Consider the following 26,964-nt stretch of genomic DNA (forward strand, 5'->3'; position numbering starts at 1 on the left):
TGACGACGATGATGATTGTACATGGTCGAGTGTGTATTTAGATTTCTCCATATGGTTAAAATTTTTATTGCTCATTTTTCACTTCTAACACCTTTGATTGTTCTTCTGAGGTCGGTTTTATTTTTCCTGAAGTATATCTTCTGAAGTTCTATCAGTCAAGGGTCTGTGGGTATAAGTCCTGTCTGAAATATCTTTACTTTGCTCTTGTTTTCAAATGAGAATTTCCCCGGATATAAGATTCTACACTGACGGTTATTTTCTCTTCATGTTTTGAAGATATCACTGAACTGTTTATTGGCCTCTGTTTGTGTATTGAGAAGAGAACTGAATTCCCAATTCAGTTTGTCATTCTTGAATTTAGTCACATGACCACACCTAGCTATAAGTGAGGCTGGGAATTACAGAACTTTAGTAGGTTGAATTACCTTCCCATTTATTTATTTATTTGCTTTTTTTGTTTGTTTGTTTGTTTGACTAGCAGAAAGACAACCTTCCCGTTTAATCACGCAGTTTGAAGATATCCTACTATTCCAATACTGATAAATCACTCACAGCTATGTCACACTAGGAGGAAACAGCTGACCCACTGGCTCTTTGTACACCCAAGATGAATGTGTCTTTAAGACAGAAAGGACCCCCAGTCGGCCCCACCCCCTCCTCCAAGCAGTGTGTGCAGAGGACCTGATCACAACAGCCAGCCAAGGGGAGAACTCTGGGAATTAGCAAAAACCGGACACAATCTCATCAAGTTAACACAGGGTGGTTAGCACTGGGTTGGACATTACTCAGACACACAGAGCCAGATCAAGTGACAACTGTCAGATGAGATCGTTTCAGTGAGGATTAAGAGGTAAGCTTCTTAGAACTGATTTTTTTTTTTCCAATCCCTGGCTGAGTATTATGGTCTGGGGAGAAAACAGCCACCACTGATCACCACCGTGCGTGTGGGAAAGGCCCACTTTTGCATTCCTGACACCGACTGGCAGGATGGCTGACTCCATAGGGCTCCACTAACCTGTGGCAAATCAAGGACAGGTCCAGCCCAACCAGAAGTTGGTATACATTCATCTATCTGTACTTCTGAACATTAAATTAGCTGGTGGAATAATCACTATTTCCTGTCAACCTCCCAAATTTAAAGGCTGGATACATTTCAGGAATGACAGGTTAATAACTTGGCAGTTCAAGTGATTATTAACTCCAGTGTCCACAGATTGATTTGCTTATTGTGTTTTGTTTTGTGGCCTCTCCCGTTGCGGAGCACAGGCTCCGGACGCGCAGGCCCAGCGGCCACGGCTCACGGGCCCAGCCGCCCTGCAGCATGCGGGACCCTCCCAGACCGGGGCACGGACCCGCGTCCCCCGCCTCGGCAGGCGGACTCTCAACCACTGCGCCACCAGGGAAGCCCGCTTATTGTGTATATTTTGTTGAAGTTCCTCAAAGGATTTTCCTTGTCAGACCAGGTGCCATGATTAGCTGCATCTGTGCTTCATTTAGGAGATGCGCACCATATTTCTCAGCTCTACCCCACGCTCAACCGTTCAGAACTAAGGAAGGAAAATGACAGCGTCAAAAGGGATTAAAACAAGCGATTTGCTGTTGGAGCCTTTCAGAAAGATCTGGAACACCTATGATTCAGCAAATGGAGAATAACTTTAAGAAATGAAAAATCATTTAGTTGCCAGGGCAATGTGCTCCATAAAAGTAAACACTCTATGGAAACCCATTTCCTAAAGGGTGCCTCCAGGTAATGAAGGCTTAATATATTCTCTTCCATTCCCGTGTTCATATGCCATTTTTATATTCCGACTCGGGCCTGTCTACTACTTCTTTCCGTGCCCTTTGTGGGGTTAGATTAGAGAGGTAGGGTGTTAATAGGGCACTTGATGAAGATTGAAGACCCACTTTCTCCCCCTGGAGACCAGCCTGATTTGAACAAATCGAGGAGAACAAAGCAGCCCTTCTGTGTCCTTGGGAGGAAACCTGTTCTGTGTCCGTTTCTGCAGCCAGGTCTGCTCCTCCCAGGGAGGGATGTGGGGGGGTAGTCCACAGGGATCCCGGCTCTGGGAGGACACGGTTCCTGCACCATCTGGGCCCACCCGAGTCACTCCACACATGTACCACCTTTATCGGTGCTGCTGGATGGCTGAGTATGAGCTGGAGCCTGGGCTGGAAGGCAGTGAGTTGCCGCTGGGCGCCTACAGGACGTGCAGGTCGAGCTGTTGACTGGCCAGGCTGGTGTCCCCTGTCCCCAATTCCTCACTGTTTTCCTCCTTCTGGCTGCTCTGCTGCTCGGGACACTCAAAGTGGACGTAGTGGAACACCTTGTTTGCAGTGTTGTGTGTTCCAACGATTCGGATGAAGGAGGTTGGCTGTCTTTCAAAAGTTACTGATTGCCAGGACTTGCAGGTGACTTTAGTTCTTTTGGCTACCGTGGTCCACTGCTGCTGGTTGGTGGAAACCTCAATATAAGAGCCGTAGCTCTGATCTTCACAGTCCCACAGTAATAACCACATTGACCCGATCATGTATGGCTGTGACAGTTGAACCCCAATTGTACCACTTCCCAGCTGATGACGTGTATAGCCAGAATCCCAGTCAGAGTTCTCGGTGTCCTCGTTCAGCAAGGTATTTTGGCCCCGACTGACCCCTTCAATCATACTGGCACGATCAGCAGTGTTTACAACGTTCTCCATGGGCACTATTAGCCCCTCCTCCAGAGTGAAGGCTTTGTTTGTAAACATACGTTCAAGAGCCACAATGTGAAAACTCTTATTCACTGTGTTATGAGTCCCAACTATTTGAATATACCTGCTGACGCGGGCTGGAAGATATCACTTTTGCCAAGAACGACCCAGATATCGTGAATGATCAATCACCCTGATCCAATCAAGTTCATCCACTGACACTTCTAAGGAATATGAATGAGACCGGCCATCTCGGTCCAACAGGAGTATCCGAATATGATTGCTAATGGACGGCTGACACGGCTTAATCTCGATGCCGGAATGGCAGTCGTCATCAAACAGATGCCTAGAAAATCCATGATCCAAATCATAATTTTGAGTGTCACCGTCTGATAAGGCCGACTTCATCTGCCCTTTTTCCATCTGGGCTCCATACTTCATAGTTGCAATGTTCTCTTCTGGTATGAGCGTGCCTCTGTAGTTGAGGTCCACGTCCCGGCTCTCTGATTGAACTTTAATAGCATCCAGAATGGCATCAGGGGACAACAGTCCCAAAGGCCTCACATCATTCAGAAGTTCAGTGAGGCTCATCAAAGCCAAGCACACAGCCTGCACAATTTCAGCGTGATTCTCCTCTGAATTATACTTACACAAGTTTAACAAGACTAAGAAAATATCTTTTTCGGGAGCTGCAAATGAATCTTTTAATACGACGTTTAAAAGTGCTGTTTTAGAAAGGGAGAGGAAGCCTTGGCTTGAGAACACCTCCTGAACATTTCTGTCCATAAACATGCTGCACATCCAAGTTAACTTGGGAAGTGAGTAGAGACTGGAAACATCAAAAGTCATACAGACATTCTGTGTGTTAAGTGTTGTGCAGAGGTACTCAGAGGTAGAGTCCTCCAGCTCTGGAAATCCATATTATAGCCAGGCTCAAAAAGTCCAGCAGCACCTCCTCCTTCATTTTTTTTTTTTTTTTTTGCTGTACGCGGGCCTCTCCGGTTGTGGAGCACAGGCTCCAGACACGCAGGCTCAGCGGCCATGGCTCACGGGCCCAGCCGCTTCGTGGCATGTGGGATCTTCCCGGACCGGGGCACGAACCCATGCCCCCTGCATCGGCAGGCGGACTCTCAACCACTGCGCCACCAGGGAAGCCCACCTCCTCCTTCTTATCTGTCAACCTCGCCTACCTAGTGTATTGAATAGATGTATGGAAGTAGCATTGCGACTTCTGCGGTGGTGTCCTGGAGAGGGATTTTGACTTCAGGCTGAGATTGTCACATTCCACCATATAGTAATGCTCCAAAATATTGGCACCTGACTGCTAAGATTACCCTGTGGGCAAGAAAACACTTTCTTTTCCACAACAAATGTGACATAGCCATATTCTTCCCCAATCAACAAGGCACAAATATGTCCAGAAATATGTGCACATGATCAATTTCCCCCACTTCAGCAAAGCGGCAAAGGTGGCTGTTATTCGTCTTGTAGAACAGATGATAGTCGTGGATCCCCACGATGTTCCTCTGAGACCTCACCGCCCTCACAGACGCCTCTTCCACCCATTCTGCAGCCCCATCGTAGCCATGGCCCCCTCCTCCGCCGTCCTCGCCGCCCCTGCCTACCTTCCCATTTAAATTTGTGGTTCTGACATAAGGAAAAGGAGGACAATGGCTCCTGGCGTAGGCAGGTAGCAAATCTCTATCACAGTCTGTCTTTTGGCTGTTAAACATCCATTTTATACTCCCTTCCCACATCTAGGTCTCACCCTCTGACATCTAGCTCAAAGTCCTTCTTTTCAGGCTCCGATGTGACTCTTCATGGTCCAGTGACCTATAAACTAAATGACAACCCATCTGCTGAACAACAATTGAGAATAGGTTTTAGTGGTTAAAACTCTCATTTAAAAAAGGGGGGAATGGGCAGCATGCAGCAGTCACTGGTCTGTAGCAATCACCAACTGCAGTTGAGTAGGATAGCGGAGACCTCCAGCCCTGGCAGTAGGGTCCGCTGCCTGGTTCACTGCCAAGTTCTCTGGGCCTTTTATCTCATCACCCCACTGCTTCATAGCCCATGGTTTCCTTTCTCAAGGTCCAAGGTGGCTTCTGGAGCTCCAGCCCTCACACCTATGTACCAGTCAGTTGGATGGTACAAGGAAGGGAGAGACGCTGTAGGACATAAATGTCCTTAGTGGCTGTGGCTCAGTTTCTCCCCTGTCTCTCATCCTCCATGGCCACATCTGTGTGGGCGCTGGAAGGTCTGCTTCTCAGAGCCTCATTGTCTCCGGTCTGCTTCTGCTGGTGCAGACTTGGAGTTTAGAGTGTACTTTGGAGTGGGTTGAATTAACTCTCACAGGTTATATCAGGCCAGTCTTGGGATTTTTTTTTGGCAGTAAAGTTCCACTGAAAACTTAGTAGGCTTCCAGACTTTTCTGCTTTCACTTGGAACCAAGATTGTTTCTTTTAAGCCTCAAGACCATCATCTTTCAGTTACTGTCTCTGTGCTGTCCATCCTTCTCCCTTTGAAATACTCTATTTCATGGTGTCCAAGGCACAAATTTCTTTCTTTTCATTTTTATTGAAATGTAACATATTTACATAAAAATGTGAAATTTACAGTATACAGCTTGACAAATTTTCACAAACTGATCAACCCTATGTGACCGACACTCAGCTCAAGAAACAGAACATTACCCGGAGTATAAACCTTCTAGCTACTACTTCCCTCAAGGGTAACCACTATCCTGACTTCTAACATCATAGATTTGCTTTGTTTTGCCTACTTTTAAATTTATAAAAATTATGTATAGGTTCCCTCGTGGCGCAGTGGTTGAGAGTCCGCCTGCCGATGCAGGGGGCACCGGTTCATGCCCTGGTCCGGGGGGATACCACATGCTGAGGAGCGGCTGGGCCTGTGAGCCATGGCCGCTGAGCCTGCGTGTCGGGAGAGGCCACAACAGTGAGAGGCCCGCGTACCGCAAACAAAAATAAATAAACAAGTAAAAAATATTAAAAAAAAAAAAATTATGTATAAATGGAATAATCAATATATGTTTTTTGTGTCTGGATTGTGTTGTTCAAAGCCCTAAATGTTTGTGGGTATCAACCATATTATTTTGTGTGCCCGTAATTTGTTTATTCTTATTGTTGTGTAGTGTTCCACTGTGTGAGTATACCACAGGTTATTAATCTATTCCACTACTGATAGGCATTTTGAGGTAGTCACCAGTTTGGAGCTAGTACAAATAGTGCTGCTATGAATATCCTTGTATTTATATTTCAGTGAATTTATATACATATTTCTGTTAGGTGTTGTCTCAGTTACCTATGGCTGCATGACAGTTTCATTTTAGTATACTCATTGATTCTGTGGGTAAGGAATTTGGATAAGATACAGAAGGTACAATTTGTACTCTGCTCTACCTTGTCTGGGGCCTCAGCTAGGAAAACACAAATGGCTGGGGGTGATTCAATGGCCAGGGGCTGGAACCTTGTGGAGACTTCTTCACTCACTTATCTGGTGTCCGGGCTGGGATAACTCAAAGACTGGGCTAAACTGGAACTGGACTTCAGGGTACTTGTCCACAGTCTCTCCATGTGGCTGAGGCTTCCTTATAGCATGGGGGCCTCATGTAGTCAGACTTCTTACCTGGAGACTGGGAGCTCTAAGAGAAACTATTCTAGCAATTGAAATGGAAGCTGTAAGACCTTTTATGATCTGGCTTCAAAAGTCACACAGTGTCAGGACTTCCCTGGTGGTCCAGTGGGTAAGACTCTGTGCTCCCAATGCAGGGGGCCCGGGTTCGATCCCTGGTTGGGGAACTAGATCCCACACGCATGCCGCAACTAAGAAGTCCAAGTGATGCAACTAAAGATCCCGCACGCCACAACAAAAATCCCACTTGCCGCAACTAAGATCCGGTACAGCCTAGATAAATAAATAATTATTTTTAAAAAAGTCACAGTGTCACCAACACCACACTTTATTGGTCAAAACAGTCATAAACCCTCCGTGATTCAAAGGCAGTGGATATAGACATCTGTTTTTTGATGAAAGGAGTGTCAAAGAATTTGCAGCTGTGTTTTAAAACTGCCACATACCTCGGACTAGAATTTTGGGGTCTTAGGGTATGCCTATGCTTAGCTTTTAGTATTGCCACCCAGTTATGTGGCATAGTTGTATCAATTTATTACATGAGCAATGTATGAGAGTTCTGGTTGCTCCACATTTCTGCCAACACTTGATGTCATCTTTTTCATTTTAGCTACTCTGGTGGTTGTAAAGTAACAGCATGTTGTGATCTTAATTTGCATTTGCCTGACAACTAATGATACAAGATTGAGTGGGCTGAATGGTGCACTCAAAAGACATCAGGTCCTAATTCCTGGAAGCTGTGAATATTACCTTATATAGTAAAGTATTTGCAGATGTGATTAAATTAAGGATGAGAAGAAGAGATTATCTTGGATTATCTAGTGGCCCCTAAATGCTATAACAGGTATCTTCATAAGAGAGAGGCACAGAGGAGGAGGTGGAGGGAAGATGAAGGTAGAGATTGGAATGATGCAGCCTCAAGCCAAGGAATGCCAGCAACCACCAGAGACCAGAAAAAGCAAGGGATGGATTTTCCCTCAGAGCTTCCAGAAGAAGTGTGACCTTGCCAGTATCTTGATTTCAGACTTTTAGCCCCCAGAATTGTAAGAAAATAAATGTCTGTAGTTTTAAACCACCAAGGTTATGGGAATTTGTTATAGCAATCCCAGGAAACTAATATAAGAACATTTTCATTTATTTATTGACCATTAGGATATTCTCTTTTATGAAGTGCCTATTCATATATGTTGCCTGTTTTTCTATTGGGTTGTCTGCCATTTTATTTATTGATGTGAAGTGGTTCTTTTAATGTATTCTGGATATAAGTTGAACTGATTTGAGTTCTCTGGGAAGCAGAGACTGAGGTGGAGTAAGTAGTATGAAAAGCTTATGGTGGAGTAGCACCAGTGAAAGAAAAGGAGAGAAAGCAGGATTGGGAGGGGGCCATCAGACTACAGTGTAGATCTGAAGCTCTCTGACAGCCCAACAGGGAGCTCTGGAGCAAAGGCTGCCCATTAGAGGAGTCCCATGGTGGGGTGGAAACAGCTAGGACCTTGTACGAATGCCTTGTTTATCTTTGGTTGAGGAACACCCTGCAAAGAACATGGTTGGTTATCAGTGCCTTTCTCAATCATTGGTCAAGAGCCACCACAAGAACATGACCTGGGCTCAAAAGCTGATGTGGACCTGAAGGAGCTAACAGAAAGAGGTTGTGAGTGAACCACACTCCTCACAGGTCTGCAGTGAATCCTCTCTTGAAGAGGAATCTGAATTGTGCATCCCAGCCTGCCATGTGAGTCCTTTATTGTAAATATCTTCTCCCACTCTGAGCTTGCCTTTTCACACTTTTAATTGTGTCTTTTGATGAACAGAAGTCTTTGATCTGAACGTAGTCCAATGTATCATTTTTTTCCTTTATAACTCGTTATTTTGTGTCATGGTGAGAAACATTTGCCTACCTCAAGTTTTATCCTAAAAGATTAGTTTTTTAACCTTTCACATTTAGACCTATAATTTACCTAGAATTGATTTTCATGAATGTGAGGTAGGGAGTCAAGATTTATTTTGTATCTTGGGCTATTCAATTGCCTTAGAAAAGAACATCTTTTCCCCTTTTCCCCACTGTACTACTGCAGGTGTTGCCTTTGTCATCAATCAGGTGAACATATATGTTGATTTGCATTTCCCTTATGACTAATGATGTTGAGCATCTTTTCATGTGCTTATTACCATTTGTATATCTTCTTTGGAGAAATGTCTATTCAGGTTCTTTGCCCATTTAAAAAACTGGGTTATTTATCATATTATTATTGGGTTTGTAGGATCTCTTTACATATTCTAGACACAAGTCATTTACCAAATATATTCTTGGCAAAAATTTTCTCCCATTGTATCATTGTCTTCTTACTTTCTTGATCATGTCCTTTGAGGTACAAAAGTTTCAAATTTTGATAAAGTCTAATTTTTCTCTCTTTTTTTTTTGTACTTGTGTTTTTAGTGTCATATCTAATTCAAGATCATGAAGATTTACACCTATCTTTTCTTCTAAGAGCTTTATAGTTTAGGCTCTAATATTTCAGTCTTTGAGAATTTTGAGTTATGTTTTGTATATGGTATGAGATAGGGGTCTAGACTGATTCTTTTGTATGTGAATATCCAGTTGTCCCAACACCATTTGCTGAAAAGATTTTTCTATTCCCCATTGAACTGCTTTGGCACTCGGGTTGAAAATCAATTGACTCTAAATGTGAGAGTTTACTTCTGGGCTTTCAATTCTATTCCATTGATATATATGTCTGTCCTTATGCCAGTATCACACAGCCTTGATTACTTTAGCTTTGTAGTAAGATTTTTAAAATTGAAATATAGTTGATGTACAATATTATGTTAGTTTCAGGTGTACTGTATAGTGACTTGACATTTGTATACATTATGAAAGGATCACCACAATAATTCTAGTAACCATTGGTCCCCACATAAAGTTATTACAATGTTATTGACCATATTCTTTATGCTGTATATTACATCCAGTGGATTATTTAGTTTATAACTGGAGGTTTGTATTTCTTAACCCCCTTCACCTATGTCACGCCCCCACCCCCAGCAACCACCCATTCGTTTTCTGTGTCTATGAGTCTGTTTCAGTTTGTATTGTTTGTTCATTTTGTTTTGTTTTTTAGATTCCAGAAATAAAGGAGATCATATGGTATTTCTCTTTCTCTATATGACTTATTTCACTTAGTGTAATATCCTCTAGGTCCACCGATGTTGTCATAAATAGCAAGATTTATTTTTTTCATGGCTGAGTGATATTTCGTTGTATATATACACCATATCTTCTTTATCCATTCATCTATTGATAGACACTTAAGTTACTTTCATATCTTGGCTTTGTAAATAATGCTGCAATGAACTTTGGTGTACGTATATCTTCTCAAATTAGTGTTTTTGTTTTCTTTGGGTAAATACACAAAAGTGAAATTGCTGGATCATATGGCAGTTCTATTTTGAAGTTTTTGAGGAACCTCCATACTATTTTCCATAGTGGCTGCACCAATTTACACTCCCACCAACAGTGCATAAGGATTCCCCACATCCTTGCCAACACTTGTTATTTGTTATCTTTTGGATGATAGCCATTCTGACAAGTGTGAGATGGTATCTCATTCTGGTTTTTATTTGCATTTTCCTAATGATTAGTGATGTTGAGCATCTTTCCATGTGTCTGTTGGCCATCTGTATGTCTTCTTTAGAAAAATGTCTATTCAGGTCCTCTGCCCATTTTTAAATTGGGTTGTTTGTTTTTTTTCATGTTGAGTTGTATGAGTTCTTTGTATATTTTGGGTATTAGCCCCTTATTAAATATATCATTTGCAAATATCTTCTCTCATTCAATAGGTTGCCTCTTCACTTTGTTGATAGTTTCCTTCACTGTGCAAAAGTTTTTTAGTTTGATGTAGACCCATTTGTTTAATTTTGCTTTTATTTCCCTTCAGTGAGGAGACGGATCCAAAATAATGTTGCTAAGACTGATGTCAAAGAGCATACTGTCTATATTTTCTTCTAAAAGTTTTATGGTTTCAGGTCTTACATTTAAGTCTTTAATCCATTTTGAGTTATTGTGTATATAGTGTGAGAAAGTAGTCCAGTTTGATTCTTTTGCATGTAGATGTCCAGTTTTCCCATTTTTTGAAAAGACACCATTTACTGAAGAGACTCTCTTTCCCATATTTTATATCCTTGCTTCTTTTTTGGGGAGGGGCTGCACCATGTGGCATGGGCTCAACCGGGGATCAAACCCACATGCCCTACAGGGGAAGCATGGAGTCTTAACTGCTGGACTGCCAGGGAAATCCCTATTCTTGCTTCTTTTGTCATAGATTAATTGATTATATAAGTGTGTGTTTATTTCTAAGCTCTCTATTCTGTTCCATTGATCTATGTGTCTGTTTTTGTGCTGGTATCGTACTGTTTTGATTCCCATAGCTTTGTAGTATAGTTTGAAATCAGGGAGCATAATACCTCCAGCTTTGTCCTTCTTTCTCAAGACTACTTTGGCTATTTGGGGTCTTTTAGGATGTTTTTTTTTTTTTTGTGGTACGCGGGCCAGCGGCCATGGCTCATGGGCCCCGCCGCTCCACGGCACGTGGGATCCTCCCGGACCGGGGCACGAACGAGTGTCTCCTGCATTGGCAGGCGGACTCTCAACCACTGCACCACCAGGGAAGCCCCTATTTGGGGTCTTTTAGAATTACTTGTTCTAGTTCTGTGAAAAATAACTTTGTTATTTTGATAGAGATTGAGTTGAGTCTGTAGATTGCTTTAGGTAGTATGGTCATTTTAACAATATTAATTATTCTAATCCATGAGCTTGGTATATCTTTCCATTTGTTTGTGTCATTTTCAACTGAAGAAAGTCATCAATGCCTTATAGTTTTCAGAGTACAAGCCTTTTACCTATTTGGTTAGATTTATTCCTAGGTATTTTATTCTTTTTGATGCAATTATAAATAGAATTGTTTTCTCAATTTCTCTTTCTGATAGTTTGTCATTAGTGTATAGAAATGCAATAGATTTCTGCATATTAATTTTGTATCCTGAAACTCTACTAAATTCATTGATGATATCTAGTAGTTTTCTGGTAGCATCTTTAGAATTTTCTATATATAGTATCATGTCATCTGCAGACAGTGGCAGTTTTACTTCTTCCTTTCCAATTTGGATTCCTTTTATTTCTTTTTCTTGTCTGATTGCTGTGGCTAGGACTTCTGATATTATGTTCAATAAAAGTAGTGCTAGTGGGTATCTTTGTCTTATCCCTGATCTTAGAGGAAATGCTTTCAACTTTTCATCATTGAACATGATGTTGGCTGTGGATTTGTCATATATGGCCTTTATTTTGTTCAGGTATGTTCCCTCTATACCCACTTTGTCGAGAGTTTTTATCATAAATAAACGTTGACTTTGTCAAAAGCCTTTTCTGCATTTATTGAGATGATCATTTAATTTTTATTCTTCAGTTTGTTAATATGATGTATCACAATGACTGATTTGTGGATATTAAACCATCCTTGCATCCCCAGGATAAATCCCACTTGATCATGGTGTATGAACCTTTTAAAGTATTGTTCAATTCAGTTTGCCATTATTTTGTTGAGGATTTTTGCATCTATGTTCATCAGTGACATCGGTTTGTAGTTCTCTTTTTGTGTTGTTTTTTCTGGTCTTGGTATCAGGATGGTGCTGGCCTCATAGAATGAGTTCAGAAGCATTCTTTCCTGTACAACTTTCTGAAATAATTTGAGAAGCATAGGGGTTAATTCTTCTTTGAATGTTTTGTTGAATTCACCCGTGAAGTCATCTGGTCCTGGACTTTTGTTTGCTTGAGATTTTTAAATTTAATTAATTAATTAAGGCTGTGTTGGGTCTTTGTTGCTGTGTGCAGGCTTTCTCTAATTGCAGCGAGTGGGGGCTACTCTTCGTTGCAGTGTGCAGGCTTCTCATTGCAGTGGCTTCTCTTGTTGCGGAGCATGGGCTCTAGGAGCACAGGCTTCAGTAGTTGTGGCATGCACTCAGTAGTTGTGGCTCATGGGCTCTAGAGCACAGGATCAGTAGTTGTGGTGCACAAGCTTAGTTGCTCCACGGCATGTGAGATCTTCCCAGACCAGGGCTCGAACCCATGTTCCCTGCATTGGCAGGCAGATTCTTAACCACTGCACCACCAGGGAAGCCCACTTGGAGATTTTTTAATTACTGATTCAATTTAATTACTGGTAATCTGTCTGTTCATATTTTCTATTTCTTCCAGATTCAGTCTTGGGAGATTGTACATTTATAAGAATTTATCCACTTCTTCTAGTTTGTCCATTTTATTGGCATATAATGGTTCATAGTCATCTCTTATTATATTTTGTATTTCTATGGTGTCAGTTGTAACTTCTCCTCTTTCATTTCTTTCTTTCTTTTTTTTTTTTTTCAGAGACATCAGTGGTTTAATGGATGGGGTAGCTTACACATCTGAAGCAAGGTCCTGGAGCAAAACCCCACCATGTGCAGCAGACAGTGGACAGGACATGGCGACAGTCTTTGCTCTCATTTCTGATTTTATTTATTTGGACCCTCTCTTTTTTCTTGATGAGTCTGGCTAAAGGTTTATCTTTTTTTTTTTTCTTTCAAAGAAGCAGCTCTTAGTTTCATTGATGTTTTCTATTGTTTTTCAGTCTCTATTTTATTTATTTCCACTCTATTATTTCTTTTCTTCTACTAACTTTGTGTTTTGTTTTTTCTTCTTTTCCTAATTCCTTAAGCTGTAAGATTAGGTTGCTATTTGAGGTTTTTCTTGTTTCCTGAGGTAGGCTTGTATCGCTATAAACCTCCCTCTTAGAAACGCTTTTGCTGTATCCCATAGATTTTGGATTGTCTGTCTCCATTTTCTTTTGTCTCCAGGTATTTAAATTTTTTTCTTTTTGATTTTTTCAATGACACATTGGTTGTTTAGTAGCATATTAGATTCCACATGCTTGTGTTCTTTTTGCAGTTTTTATCTTGTAGTTGATCTCTAGTCTCATACAGTTGTGGTCAGAGAATATGCTTGATATCATTTCAATCTTTTAAAATATGAGACTTGTTTTGTGGCCTAGCATGTGAGCTATCCTGGAGAATGTTCCATGCACACTTGAAAAGAATGTGTATTCTCCTGGTTTTGATGGAATGTTCTATATATATATTAATTCCCGTGGGTCTAATTTGTCATTAAAGCTAGTGTTTCCTTATTGGTTTTCTGTCTGGATATCCATTGATGTGAGGTGTTAAGTCCCCTACCATTATTGCATTACTTTCAATTTCTTCCTTTATGTTTGTTAAATTTGCTTTATGTATTTAAGTGATCCTATTTGGGGTGCATATTTATTGCTAATCATTATATCTTCTTGTCGGATTAATCCCTTTAGCATTATGTAATGTTTTTCTTTGTCTCTTGTTACAGTGTTTGTTTTAAACTCTATTTTCTCTGATATAAGTATTGTTCCCTCAGCTTTCTTTTTCTTTTTTTGGTTGTACCAACCAGCTTGCAGGATCTTAGTGCCCTGACTAGGGATTGAACCTGGGCTATGGTAGTGAAAGCCCAGGATCCTAATCTCTAGGTCATTAGAGAACTCCTTCCCAGGTTTCTTTTTGTTTCTGTTTGCATGAAATACCTTTTTTCATCCCCTAACTTTCAGTCTGTGTGTGTCTTTAGATCTGAAGTGAGTCTCTTGTAGGCAGCATATATATGGGTCTTGTTTTTGTATCCATTCAGCCACTGTATGTGATTGGAGTGTTTAGTCCATTTATGTTTAAAGCAATTACTGATATGTATTTACTTATTGCCATTTTGTTAATTTTTGGAGTTTTTTTCATAATTCCTTTTTTTTCTTTTCTTCTTCTTTTGCTCTCTTTACGTGTGATTTGATGACTGTCTTTAGTGTTATGTTTGGATACCTTTCACTTTCTTGTGTGTGTATCTATTATAGGTTTTTGGTTCGTCGTCACAATGAGCTTTATAAATAACAACATGTGTGTATGTGTGTGTGTGTATATATATATATATAATCATATATATGTTATTATTTTAAGTTGATGATCTCTTTTTTTAATACATTTATTTATTTATTTATATTTTAATACTTTTTGGCTGCATTGGGTCTTTGTTACTGCACATGGGCTTTCTCTAGTTGCGGCGAGAGGAGCTACTCTTCGTTGTGGTGAGCAGGTTTCTCATTGCAGTGGCTTCTCTTGTTGCGGAGCATGGGCTCTCAGTGCGCAGGCTTCAGTAGTTGTGGCACTCAGGCTCAGTAGTTGTAGCTCATGGGCTCTAGAGCGCAGGCTCAGTAGTTGTGACACATGGGCTTAGTTGCTCCACGGCATGTGCGATCTTCCCAGACCAGGGCTCGAACCCGTGTCCCCTGAGTTGGCAGGCTGATTCTTAACCACTGTGCCACTGGGGAAGTCCAAGTTGATGATCTCTTAAGTTTAAATGTATTCTAACCACCCTATGTTATTACTCCCCCACCATGTTTAATTTTTTTTTTTTTTTTTTTTTGCGATACACGGGCCTCTCACTGTTGTGGCCTCTCCCGTTGTGGAGCACAGGCTCCGGACGCGCAGGCTCAGCGGCCATGGCTCACGGGCCCAGCCACTCTGCAGCATGTGGGATCTTCCTGAACCAGGGCACAAACCCGTGTCCCCTGCATCGGCAGGCGGACTCTCAACCACTGCGCCACCAGGGAAGCCCTGTTTAATGTTTCTGACATCATATTTTACATCTTTTTGTTTCGTGTACCCCTTAACTACTTATTGTGAATATAGGTGATTTTACTACCTTTGTCTTTTAACCTTCCTACTAGCTTTATAAGCAATTGATCTACTACCTTTACTGTATATTTTCCTTTACCAGTGATAATTTTTCCCTTCATAATTTTCATATTTCTAGTTGTGGACTTTTCTTTTCCATGTAGAGAAGTCTCTTTAACATTTCTTATAAAGCTGGTTTAGTGGTGCTGAACTCTTTTAGTTTTGCTTGTCTGTAAGACTATCTCTCCTTCAAATCTGAATGATAACCTTGCTGGGTAAAATGTTCTTACCTGTAGGTTTTCTCCTTTTATCACTTTGAATACATCATGCCACTCCCTTCTGGCCTGCAGAGTTTCTGCTGAAAAGTCAGCTGGGTCTTATGGGAGTTCCCTTGTATGTAACTAGTTGCTTTTCTCCTGCTGCTTTTAGGATTCCCTCTTTATTTTTTGCCATTTTAATTATAATGTATCTTGGTATGGACCTCTTTGGGTTCATGATGTTTGTTGTTTGGGACTCTCTGTAATTTTTGGATGTGAGGTCTGTTTCTTTCCCCAGGATAGGAAAGTTTTCAACTATTATTTCTTGAAATAAGTAATCTGCCTCTCTCTCTCTCATCTCCTTCTGGGACCCCTATAATGTGAGTGTTAGTATGCTCGATGTTGTTTCAGAGGTCTCTTAAACTATCCTCACTTTTTAAAACTTCTTTTTTTTTCTGTTTGGCTTGGGTGATTTCCACCACTTTATCTTCCATATCACTGATCTGTTCCTCTGTATCATTTAATCTACTCTTCATTACTTCTGATGTATTTCAGTTATTGTATTCTTCAGCTCTGTTTGGTTCTTCTTTATATTTTCTAACTCTTTGTTGAAATACTCACTCTGTTCATCCATTCTTCTCCCAAGTGCAGTGAGCATCTTTATGATCATGACCTTGAACTCTTTATTGGGTAGATTGCTTATCTCCATGTCATTTAGTTCTTCTTCTCTGAGGTCATATATTTTTCCTTTGTTTGGAATATATTCCTCTGTCTCCTCATTGTGCCCAATTCTCTGTGTTTATTTCTATGTATTAGGTAATTTGGTTATGTTTCCCAGTCTTGGAGAATTGACCTTATGTAGGAGATGTTGTATGGGGCCCAGAAGCATGCTACCCTCTGGTGACCTGAGATATATGCTCTAGGGATGCCTCTTATGTGGGGTGCACGAGCCCTTCTGTTGTGACAGGGCTTAATACTGTGGGTGTGCTGGTAGGCAGTGCTGGCCCCAGCCCAATTGGCTGTGAGGCCCTGCCTTGAGCAGTGGCTGCAGTCCTACTGAAGGTGAGGCGGGGGTAGGCCTCTCACCCAGTTGACTGTGCCCAGGGGGTCGAGGGGCTGATGACAACCTGCTGCAGGGCAGGGCCAGGTCCCTGCATGCTGGTCTCACAGCCCCATGGGGCTTGGGGTTGGTGCCAATGTGCTGGAGGGTTTTTTTTGTTGTTGTTTTGTTTTTTTTAATTAATTAATTTATTTATTTTTGGCTGTGTTGGGTCTTCGTTTCTGTGCGAGGGCTTTCTCTAGTTTTGGCAGGTGGGGGCCACTCTTCATCGCGGTGCGCGGGCCTCTCATTGTCGCAGCCTCTCTTGTTGCGGAGCACAGGATCCAGATACGCAGGCTCAGTAGTTGTGGCTCACGGGCCCAGTTGCTCCGCGGCATGTGGGATCTTCCCAGACCAGGGCTCGAACCCGTGTCCCCTGCATTGGCAGGCAGATTCTCAACGACTGCGCCACCAGGGAAGCCCTGTGCTGGAGTTTTAAGTATGGTGTTCCATAAGGATTATGAATTCCAGCTCCTAAAACAAATGTAAATAGGCTTATGATTAGGGATTATTAGAAGGGATCTTTTTTCCATTTCACTCAGAGCCAAGGCCTAGACAACACTTTGAGGGTTGAGGCTTTTTTCTAGTTAACCAACCGAGACTGTTACTTTTCAGAGGTACTGGCTTGATGAAAGCGCCTCTAATCCTACTTCCCAGCCCACATACATCCCAGAGTTTGTTCCTGTTGCCAGTACACAAGACCTAGCACAGTACACAAGCTCTAGTCCCCCAGGGATTGGCAAGTATCTTCTGGGTGAGTTCTAACTTCAGCATTTGCTTACCTCTGTATTTGGGTTTGCCCATCTTGGACCTCTATAGATTTCTCTTACTTTCCCTCTACTTTAACCCTATATTTTAAAAGATATTTTAAAAAATATTGTATCCAGGGCTTCCCTGGTGGCGCAGTGGTTGGGAGTCCGCCTGCCGATGCAGGGGACATGGGTTCGTGCCCCAGTCCGGGAAGATCCCACATGCGTGGAGCGGCTGGTCCCATGAGCCATGGCCGCCGAGCCTGCGCGTCCGGAGCCTGTGCTCTGCAACAGGAGAGACCACAGCAGTGAGAGGCCCGCGTACCACCAAAAAAAAAAAAAAGAAAAAAAAAAAAAAAAAAAATATATATATATATATATATATATAGTATCAAGCATTTCTGAGTAGTCTACATGGGCAGGGTTTCTCTGGCACCTTTGCTGGGAATGATCAAGTCTGGATGGCTGCCTGCTGACAAAGTCAGCTCCAGGTTGACCTCAGCATGTCCAAACCTATCAGGTAACCAGAGCTGAAACAAAAGGCCTATTGCATAACAGATTTTCTTCTTTATAAGGCAGTTGTAGTTGATCATAGAATTTGTTCCTTTCTGTTACAGTTCATACAGATGATTTGGAAATGATCAGTTGCTCTCAACTGGGGGCAATTTTGTACCTTCCTTCCCCACAGGAGGCATTTCGCAGCATCTGAAGACCTTTTTGGTTGTCACAATTGAGAAGGGGGTGCTACTGGCATCTAGTGGGTAGAGGCCAGGATGTTGCTAAACAGCCTACAATACACAGGATAGCTCCCCTGTAACAAAGATGATCTCCCCCCAAATGTCAAAAGTTCCATGATTGAGAAACTTTGGATAGTAATCAAAATCTTTTAAAAATCTTCCTACAGGAATCTTGAGTACAAGTGTGACTGTTAACTGTCTCTTCTAAGTCCTTTGGCTTAGATATAAAAGTTGAAAATATTTACTTGTCAAAAATTGATGAATGAGGATGAACATTGCTACCATCGATGGAGCACCTTTTCTGCTTCAGGCATGGTGCTGTGTTAATGAAGATGGTACCATTCATTTCATCATTTTCTCCAGAACTTTGGTGCCTTGGGTCAAAGGTTGATATAAAGCTTTCAGAGCAAATGATAGGTAGTCTGCAATTTTCAAGTAAATTATGCAATTCAAAGCAGAAACAATTTCAGTTGAGTTTCTAGGTCTGAAAACATGTGGCATTTTGAAGTTAAATTTTCTTAGGTCAACATATCATAGGGTGATTGATGTGACCACAGTGACTTTCCTCTGAGTTTTGGAAAAGTTAGAGACACAGAAACAAGCCTGACTTAGCAGCATTGGGAGTCAGGCTGCAGGTAAGAAACGCTCCTAGAATCACTTCCCTGGCCTCCATGACCCTACCTGTATCAGCCTGTGTGGTCTTCCTTGCAGGGCCTCCCTTTCAGGGAAGGGGGAATTGAATAATGACTTGAAAACTTGATCAGCAGCATCAAGCCCACGTGACTGGTTAGAAAGAAAAAAAAAGGTAACAAATATTCTCACAAATATAGTGCCATTTGACTTGCAAAATCCCACAGGATTGTCCAGGGATCAGGGCAATGGACAGGGATGGATCAAGCAGCTATAAATAAAAAATGGAATAAAGGTTTTATCTTGATTAGGAAGGACAGTGTAGGGTGCTGAGAGCGATCCTGAGGCAGTGTCCAAATCCAATGGGAAAGAGTACAGCCATCAACTCATGATAATTGGTTTATACCATATTTGCAATGTCTGCTCTAATGTCCTGCTTTCATTTGAGAAAAGCATGACCCATCAGGAAAAGTTATGGGCTGTCTCAATTATGCCATTTATATGGGGTTAGGGGCAGGGTCATCCCACCCTTATTGGCACGCACGGTAGATAGGGTACAAATCCAGCTGAGTGTAGGCTCATGTCATCAAATTCATCCGAGCTCCCCCATGGTCTTATAACGATTCCTGGCTCTCATCTTTCCTGGACCTGGAATTGGTGGGTTACAGGGGATGCACATTTACCATCTCGGTAGAGGTTGCCAGCTACCCTACAGCAGTATCACTCCATTTTTTTGGCTGCCATCAGCAGTAGATGATAGTGCCTGTTTCCTCACATCCTGCCAAATTTGGGTGTCATCATTCTTCTCAATATTTGCCAATCTGATAGTTGAAGATAGCTGCTGATTTTGATCCACTCTTGTTGGCTCACCTTTCAATCTTGTGTTCTCACACTTCTGCCCCTAAAATTACTGTAATTACTCCATAGTCTAACTTTTACCTAGCCCTTGGGCCCAGGGGTTGGGTCTCTACCACTAGAAACAGATCTTGGAGGTCAGGATTCTTATATCTCAAAATTTTATTTCCTTTTCCAGGGCCTTAAGTATTTTGGGAGGGTACAGGATAGCCCCAAAAATGCTTGCTGAAATGAGTGGATTTAGGCCGATGTCCACGTAGAGGAAGAGTGGAATGTTGGCTCCTGAATGGTTGGGAATTGGGTGTGGTCAGCAGATTTGGGATGCACATCTCCCATAGACCCTTCACTTGGGAAGTGCTCTGCACCCCTCCAGAAAAGGGGGCAGCCTGAGTGGCCATATTTTCTTGGGAGACTCACCCTTGGTCATAACCAATTGGACCACAGGGAAGAACTGACCCAAGCTGAGCCAATTAGATTCTCGGGCATTCAAAGTAAGAGACACAGAAACCAATCTATTGTGTTGTATTGTGGGCCACTGGAGTTGTAAGGTCATGGAGGGCTGAAGCTGTTTGGGGTAGAATGGTAACTCAAAACAATGAATTATTATTACAAAGCAGGAGATATTCAAAGCCTGAAGCAAAAGTTAAGAGAAGAAGAGATGAAGGAACTCAGGGGGGGGAGGGATTGAGAGAGAGAGAGAGAGGGTGGAGAAAAAAGCCACCAGATCCTGTGAGTCCTGGCTTCTGCAGGTGTGTTCCCTGAGTTTACCTTGTATCCTTACAATAAATTCTCCTTTTACTAACCCATCCTTGACCAAGGCTATGAAATTATTGCATAAGTCCAGCTCCTTTTGCTCATTTTTCACAGCTCCCAAACAACCTTCTGAGAACTGCCCTTGACAACACGATATAGGAACACACACCTGTCAGTGTATGTTTGCCCATTATAAATGTGTAATTACAAAGGGGTTATTGAGTAACCTCATGTGTCTGGCGCTATGCTGGGGGCCATGTACACACCAGAAAAGTAGAGGACATAATTCCTCACTCCAAGGAGTTAAGGTGGGAGATAAAACTAATATATGAAAGAATTACACCCCCATTGATCCCAAGGGCTGGGCCAAGAATGTCGTTCCTTGAGAAGACTGCTGAGATCAGATTGACATGTACCAGCCACAGCTGGAAGGCACAAGGGGCAGCTGCTGGGTCAGGGGCAGCTCTAAAGAGGAGACGTCAGGTTGTAGTTGGAGGGACTATCCTTCATGCGTCCAGCCACCACACAGCCATGTCCCGGCAAATTGGGGACCTCCCAGGAGGCTGATATGCCCTCTGGGGAACAGCCCTAAGGGCCAGTAGGTGTGCCCACAGTAGTGTTGCCCTACAAGCTGTCCTTTGAAAGGGGCGAATTGTTGTCCTTGTTTTGGGTTTTGCACAGAGGCAGGGGGAGTGGGAGAAGGCATCGAGCTTACCAGCCCAGGTGGGATGGAAGGATCAGAGGACCTGGTCCACTCCAGACCCTGGACTCTCCAGGTGAAAAGCCTCCATCTCATTTTCTCTAAAAAGAAGGACACTTTGCTTCCTTCACAGGATAAGTTTGAAGACTTCAAGAAGCCAATGTGTGGAAATTACATTGCAACTTTTAAAATGCTATTTGAAGGAGAACTGTGGCTATCCTGGTGATTATAGCACTGAATGTTTTTTTTTTTTTTTTTGACATTGAGCATTTGTTTTAAGGTAGTAGCCAGTTGATTAGATGTAAGTCCACGCCTGCAGGCCCAGCCTGCCCCCTTTTCTGGACCCACTCCTGACTTGGGGTTTAGGGGCCCAATTATGGCTGATGTGAACGGACACATCGCATCCCACGTAGTTCTAGGTGCGTTGCATGCGTTATCTGTCTCCATCCTCCAGAAGTGAGCATTACAACGATTCTACTGAGGTCGAGGAGGCCAAAGGACCTTCCCAAGGTCACACAGCTAGGAAGTGGCAGAGTCAAGATTCAATCCAGGCAGGCTTATCCCGGAGCCCTTGCTCTTGACTCACTCTGTTGCCCTTGGAAACCTGCCTGTCCGGGGTGCTTTCCTCCTGATCAATGCCAGCACCGTGGGCCACCCCTTCCCCTGTGTGCTCCAAGCATCCAGATGTGAGAAATTCCTTTCCACTCTTTGAATAAACCCATTTCTCTCTTGCCTCGGGGTCTTTGCACCTACTGCTCATTCTCTCCCTCCTTCTTTACTTGAACAATTTTCCGTGTTGTTAGGGTCTCAGCTTAGACCACATGCCCTCGGGGAAAGCACTTCCTGAGTGCCCTGGGTCTGAATTAGTGCCGCAACTCTGGGCTCCTACAGAACTTCCCCTATAGTAGGGCTCATCGCTTTGGATTGGAATTGCCTTTTTATGTCTCTGTCTACACAGCTGTTAGCATAAGGGCTGCATTCGTTTCCCCCCACCCGTCAGGGTTAAGCTTGTTCCCTGAGTACCTGAGTGGTTAGCACAGTGCCTGGCACATAGGCGCCCATACATACTTGATGGAGAAGGAATTAACTAATGACTGCTCGGCCCCGCTTCCCTCACTGTCTCCACCTTGGACTGTGTGCGCGCTCTCTGGGCTCACGGGAGCCCTTCTCAGCATGTGCTCGCCTGGCAGTGGAGCCCCGTCTTGCACGGTGCTGACTGCTGGCCCAGAGCCTACCCTCCAGACCCCTTGTTTGTCTGCTGGACTGGATGCCCTCGCGGTGCCCCACGTCTGCCCCACCTAGAGAGCAGGTCTGGCTGGTCTAGGTCTCTCCTGGGACTCTCTCTCCACTGTAACCCACTGGGCCATATCCTGCTGTGTATCCACCTATGGCTCCATTCACAGAGATGGGCTTAATCCATGTTTATTTTTTATTTTTTATTTTTTTGCGGTACGCGGGCCTCTCACTGTTGTGGCCTCTCCCATTGCGGAGCACAGGCTCCGGCCGCGCAGGCTCAGCGGCCATGGCTCACGGGCCCAGCCGCTCCGCGGCATGTGGGATCTTCCCGGACCGGGGCAAGAACCGGTGTCCCCTGCATCGGCAGGCGGACTCTCAACCACTGTGCCACCAGGGAAGGCTTACTCCATATTTAGAAAACATAAGTTTGACCATCATAAAAGACCTCAAAGCAGGCAAAGCTACCTTTTACCCATTCCCTGAGGACAGGAATGACAGTCAAAATACAGATAACAGGTATATCATGGACCCCAGCTGATCACAACCATGGGACCAGAATCTGATCTGGTCCTTGATATGTAAAGCAGTAACCCTTTATTACGGAATCTGGGGAGTGTGGGCTTCAGGGGTCTAGGGACAGCAGGTGTGTACAAATTGATACAGAATTATTTCAATACCTAACAACTGATAATAGCACCTTGGTGTGTTCTAGCATTGTTTATGATACGGAATTGGAGTGATTGGGCTGAACGACTGGAAAGGCAACTTGTCTGCTGTTGCCTAAAATAGCATCATCAGTGCATATCAGCAAATTATTCATGGTCAAGATGGGGAGACAGACAATCCGCCCCTGGTGACATTTCCCTGTGACCTGGGGATTGAGAAGCACACTGGAGGCTGTGGAAGGACAAAAGCTGGTACCAACTCCGTTCCTGCCCAGAACAAGAGTTGACAAGAGTCAAGTGAGTGAACATGTGTGTGTGTGGTGTCTAGATATGCGCTATATGTGTGTGATGTGTGTTTATGTGTGGTCTGTATGTGTGTGTGGGGTGGGGGGTAGCATAAGAATGGTGTGTGGTGTGTGTGTTTCTGCGTTGTGTGCCATGGACGTGGTGTGGAGGGGTGGTTGTGTGTACATGCCTCTGCGTTCGGAATGAGACCAAGAAGATGGTGGCTGGGAGAAAAAAGAATGGAGGGGGCCCTTCCTTAGCCAAGCCCTTGAAGTACATTGTACGCCGTCATCCCAGGAGGCAGGGAGAACAGGAGACTGGCTGGGACCAACCAGCAACCGGCAGCACTCAGCAATGGTCTCCCCTGATGGGGAGGTTCTTCTCACCTCTGCAGGGTGGGAAGCGAACCGCAGTCCAAAGACAATTTAACAAAAAAGGAAAGAAAGGACCTTCCAGCTTCCTTTGCAGCTTCTACACTGTTTTTGGTTGGTATGTTGTTTTTTTCGGTATAGCTGTTTGCCAGAAGAACTTGTCCTATTGAGACTGTTGGGGAAAATTTACGCCCTGAGTCAGTCTCAGGTCACATCAAACAAAGCAAAGCCTTCAGCCCAGGGGAGATTTCCGCCTTTCCTGGCAGTGACAGTAGCATAGGGATTATAAAGGATTTTGGTCAAGGGAATGTCATAATGAACGAACTGTTCTAGGAGCCTGAGGCCCTGGATAGATTGGAGCAGAGGTAACAAACTCCTTGTCCAAGGTCACTGCACTGTTTCTTTCCGGCTGGGTGTCAGCATGGCTGGGGACGGATTTTTCTTTTTTTTGCTTTGTTTTGTTTTGTGTTTTACTTTTTATTTTATATTAGGGTATAGTTGATTTACAGTGTTGTGTTAGTTTCAGGTGTACAGCAAAGTGATTCAGTTATACATATACATGTATCTATTCTTTTTCAGATTCTTTTGGGGACAGATTTATTGGTCAGTGTAGGTTATTGGAAGAACAAAATCTCACTCCAGGCACCCTGACCCCCAGCTAACAGGATCCTTCAATTCTGTGGCACCTTCAGAATCTCATGGGTCACATGGGGCTGTGACCAAAATGTCACCGTCTCTCCAGTCCCCAGGTCTGAGGTATGGGACAAGCTCTGCTCCTCAGCAAGGGAGCATAATGGGACCCTGACATAAAAGTCACCAGTAATGACATTTTGAGTTTACTGAGCAGAACCTGAGAGCCATTTGTAAAATGATTTTAAGAACCTAACTGGGGGGACTTCCCTGGTGGTGCAGTGGATAAGACTCTGCGCTCCCAGTGCAGAGGGCCCGGGTTCAATTCCTGGCCAGGGAACTAGACCCTATATGCATGCTCCAACTAAGAGTTTGTATGCCACAACTAAGGAGCAACTAAGGAGCCTACCTGCCACAACTAACACCAGGCGCAACCAAATAAATAAATATATTTTTTTTAAAAGAACCTAATTGGATGGACCTCATTCTTCATTTTCAGAAACGCTTTCATAAATGATTAACTGATGATACAAAATGAAACTGTTTCCAGTTGGCTGCCGACCACACGTTCCCCCAACTGCCTCTCCAGCTGGAAGGTCATCGATGTTTCCATTAATGTCCAGGACAGAGATCTCCTAAGTTTGCTCTTAGACCATTTGAGGAAATAGCCTGATTTTTAAAAAATATTTTTTATTGAGGTATAATTTACACACAGTGCAATGCTCAGATCTAACCTACAGAGTTTGATGAGTTTTGACAAATATTTACAAGGTGGAACCACTACTCCAATCAAGACATAAAACATTTCTATCACCTGGAAAGTTCCTTCTTGTTCTTCTCCGATCAATCCCAATTCTTCTTTCACCGTAGATTGGTTTTGTCTTTTCTCGAGTGTCTGTTATGGGCTGAATGTTTGTGTCCCTCCAAAATTCATACGCTGATGGTATTAGGAGGAGGCCTTCGGGAAATGATCAGGTCATGAGGGTGGAGCCCTTATAAGTTCCCTTATAAAAGGAATCCTGGAGAGATCCCTCACGCCTTCTACTATGTGAGACACAGCGGGACGATGGGAGCTCTGAACCAAGAAGAAAGCCCTCACCAGACACCAAAACTGCTGGTGTCTTGACCTTGGACTGCCCAGCCTCCAAACTGTAAGAAATAAATTTCTGTTGTTTATAAGTCACGCAGTCTATGGTATTCTGTTATAGCAGCCCAGATGAACTAAGACTGTGTCATATAAATGGAATCATACAGTATGTAGTCTTCTGTGTCTGGTTTCCTTCACTCGGCATGTCTGTGAGATTCATCTGTGTTGTTTTGTATATTGGTAATCCTTTACTTTTTATCACAAAAGAGTTTTCCATTGTATGTGTAGTCCACAATTTGTTTATCCATTCATCTGCTGATGGACCATTAGGTTTTCCCAGCACTTGGTTACTAAGAATAAAGCTGCTATAAACCTTTATGTAGATTTCTTTGTGTGGGGGTTGGATATCGGTTGTATTTGTCTAAGGTAAAAGTATCTAGGAGTAGAACTCCTGGGCCATAAAATAGGTGGATATTTAAGTTTACAAGAAACATGTGGCTTGTTTCTTAGATTACCTTTCTGAAAGGACATTTATAAATCAGCTTGCAAAGACCACACCAAAAATAGCTCCACAGGAAGAAGGTGGTAGCAGAGAGGTCACAGCCTTTATTGAAAATGGCTGTTTTAACCAACTTCTGAGTACATGCTAACTCTGGGCTGTACATCAGAAAATGCTATTTGCATTACCAATGGAAATGGACTAAGCAGAGTGGCAATACTGAAATACACAGAAGGTTATTTATGCCAAAAGTTTGACCAAACCTTTCAGAATTTTGCCTCAACCAATTACATTTTAGCAGGTTGATTTATTGAGAATGTAAACTATGGAAAGGTCACCCTTTGAAAAGCTAATCTGAATTTTCACTTCCGTAGACTCCGTCTTACCCCGGGAAAGATAAACAGGCTTTTCTGTGATTAGAGGACCTGGCTAACTGGGCCTTCACTGTCGGCCAGATGTATCAGCAACCCTTATTCTATGAGAAAGCTTTCGTGTTTGGGGGACTGAACAGGAGAAACGGATCTTACCTTGGCTGGACCCCTGGGAACGGCAGTAATGGAAAATGGCAGCCTGGTCCCACATGGAGGAGTCCTGAATCTCGTGGAGACCCTGCTTCTCTTGGCAAGACCTCTGAGGAAACGGTGACAGGGTGGCTGGTGAGTCCGGACACTAGGAATTGTGGCCTAGAAAGCTTATATGGGAGGCTGGGCTAGCCTTGTTCTCCCACCTGGAAAATGGGGCCATCAGAAGTGGGAAGCTAGAGCAGGAGACTGCAGTTAAAGAAACAGCAGCATAGGTAGGCTCCTGGGAGGTCTTAGGGGACCAGAATCACGGATACTGCATTTCCTGGCAAAGTTGGTTGGTCTCTGTCATAGGATGAATCATTGTTTACCATTTTTCAGACCCTTCCTGAATTAGAATTTTACTCTCACAGTCTTTGACATGTGACTTTGCAGTGGTATGCATTAGTGTGAATGGACTATACCTCTGCCTTTGATGTTGGCATGGCCACGTGACCTGCTTTAATCAATGGAGTGTGGGCAAGAGGGACTCAAGAGGACTCAGGGGCTTCCCTGGTGGCGCAGTGGTTGAGAGTCCGCCTGCCGATGCAGGGGATGCGGGTTCGTGCCCCGGTCCGGGAAGATTCCACATGCCGCGGAGCGGCTGGGCCTGTGAGCCATGGCCACTGAGCCTGCGCGTCCGGAGCCTGTGCTCTGCAACGGGAGAGGCCACAACAGTGAGAGGCCCGCGTACTGCAAAAAAAAAAAAAAAGAGGGCTCAGGAAGCATCAAGTGTCTCTG

The 26,964-nt window shown here is 43.3% G+C and overlaps 1 pseudogene; it reads right to left on the reverse strand.

The window, feature by feature from the left end:
* Positions 1-2,126: 2,126 nt before the first annotated feature.
* On the reverse strand, positions 2,127-3,970 carry LOC136133976 (BTB/POZ domain-containing protein 9-like; annotated as a pseudogene).
* Positions 3,971-26,964: the final 22,994 nt, after the last annotated feature.

The sequence above is a fragment of the Phocoena phocoena genome, chromosome 14, assembly GCF_963924675.1.
Source record: "Phocoena phocoena chromosome 14, mPhoPho1.1, whole genome shotgun sequence".
In the NCBI taxonomy this organism is placed as follows: domain Eukaryota; kingdom Metazoa; phylum Chordata; class Mammalia; order Artiodactyla; family Phocoenidae; genus Phocoena; species Phocoena phocoena.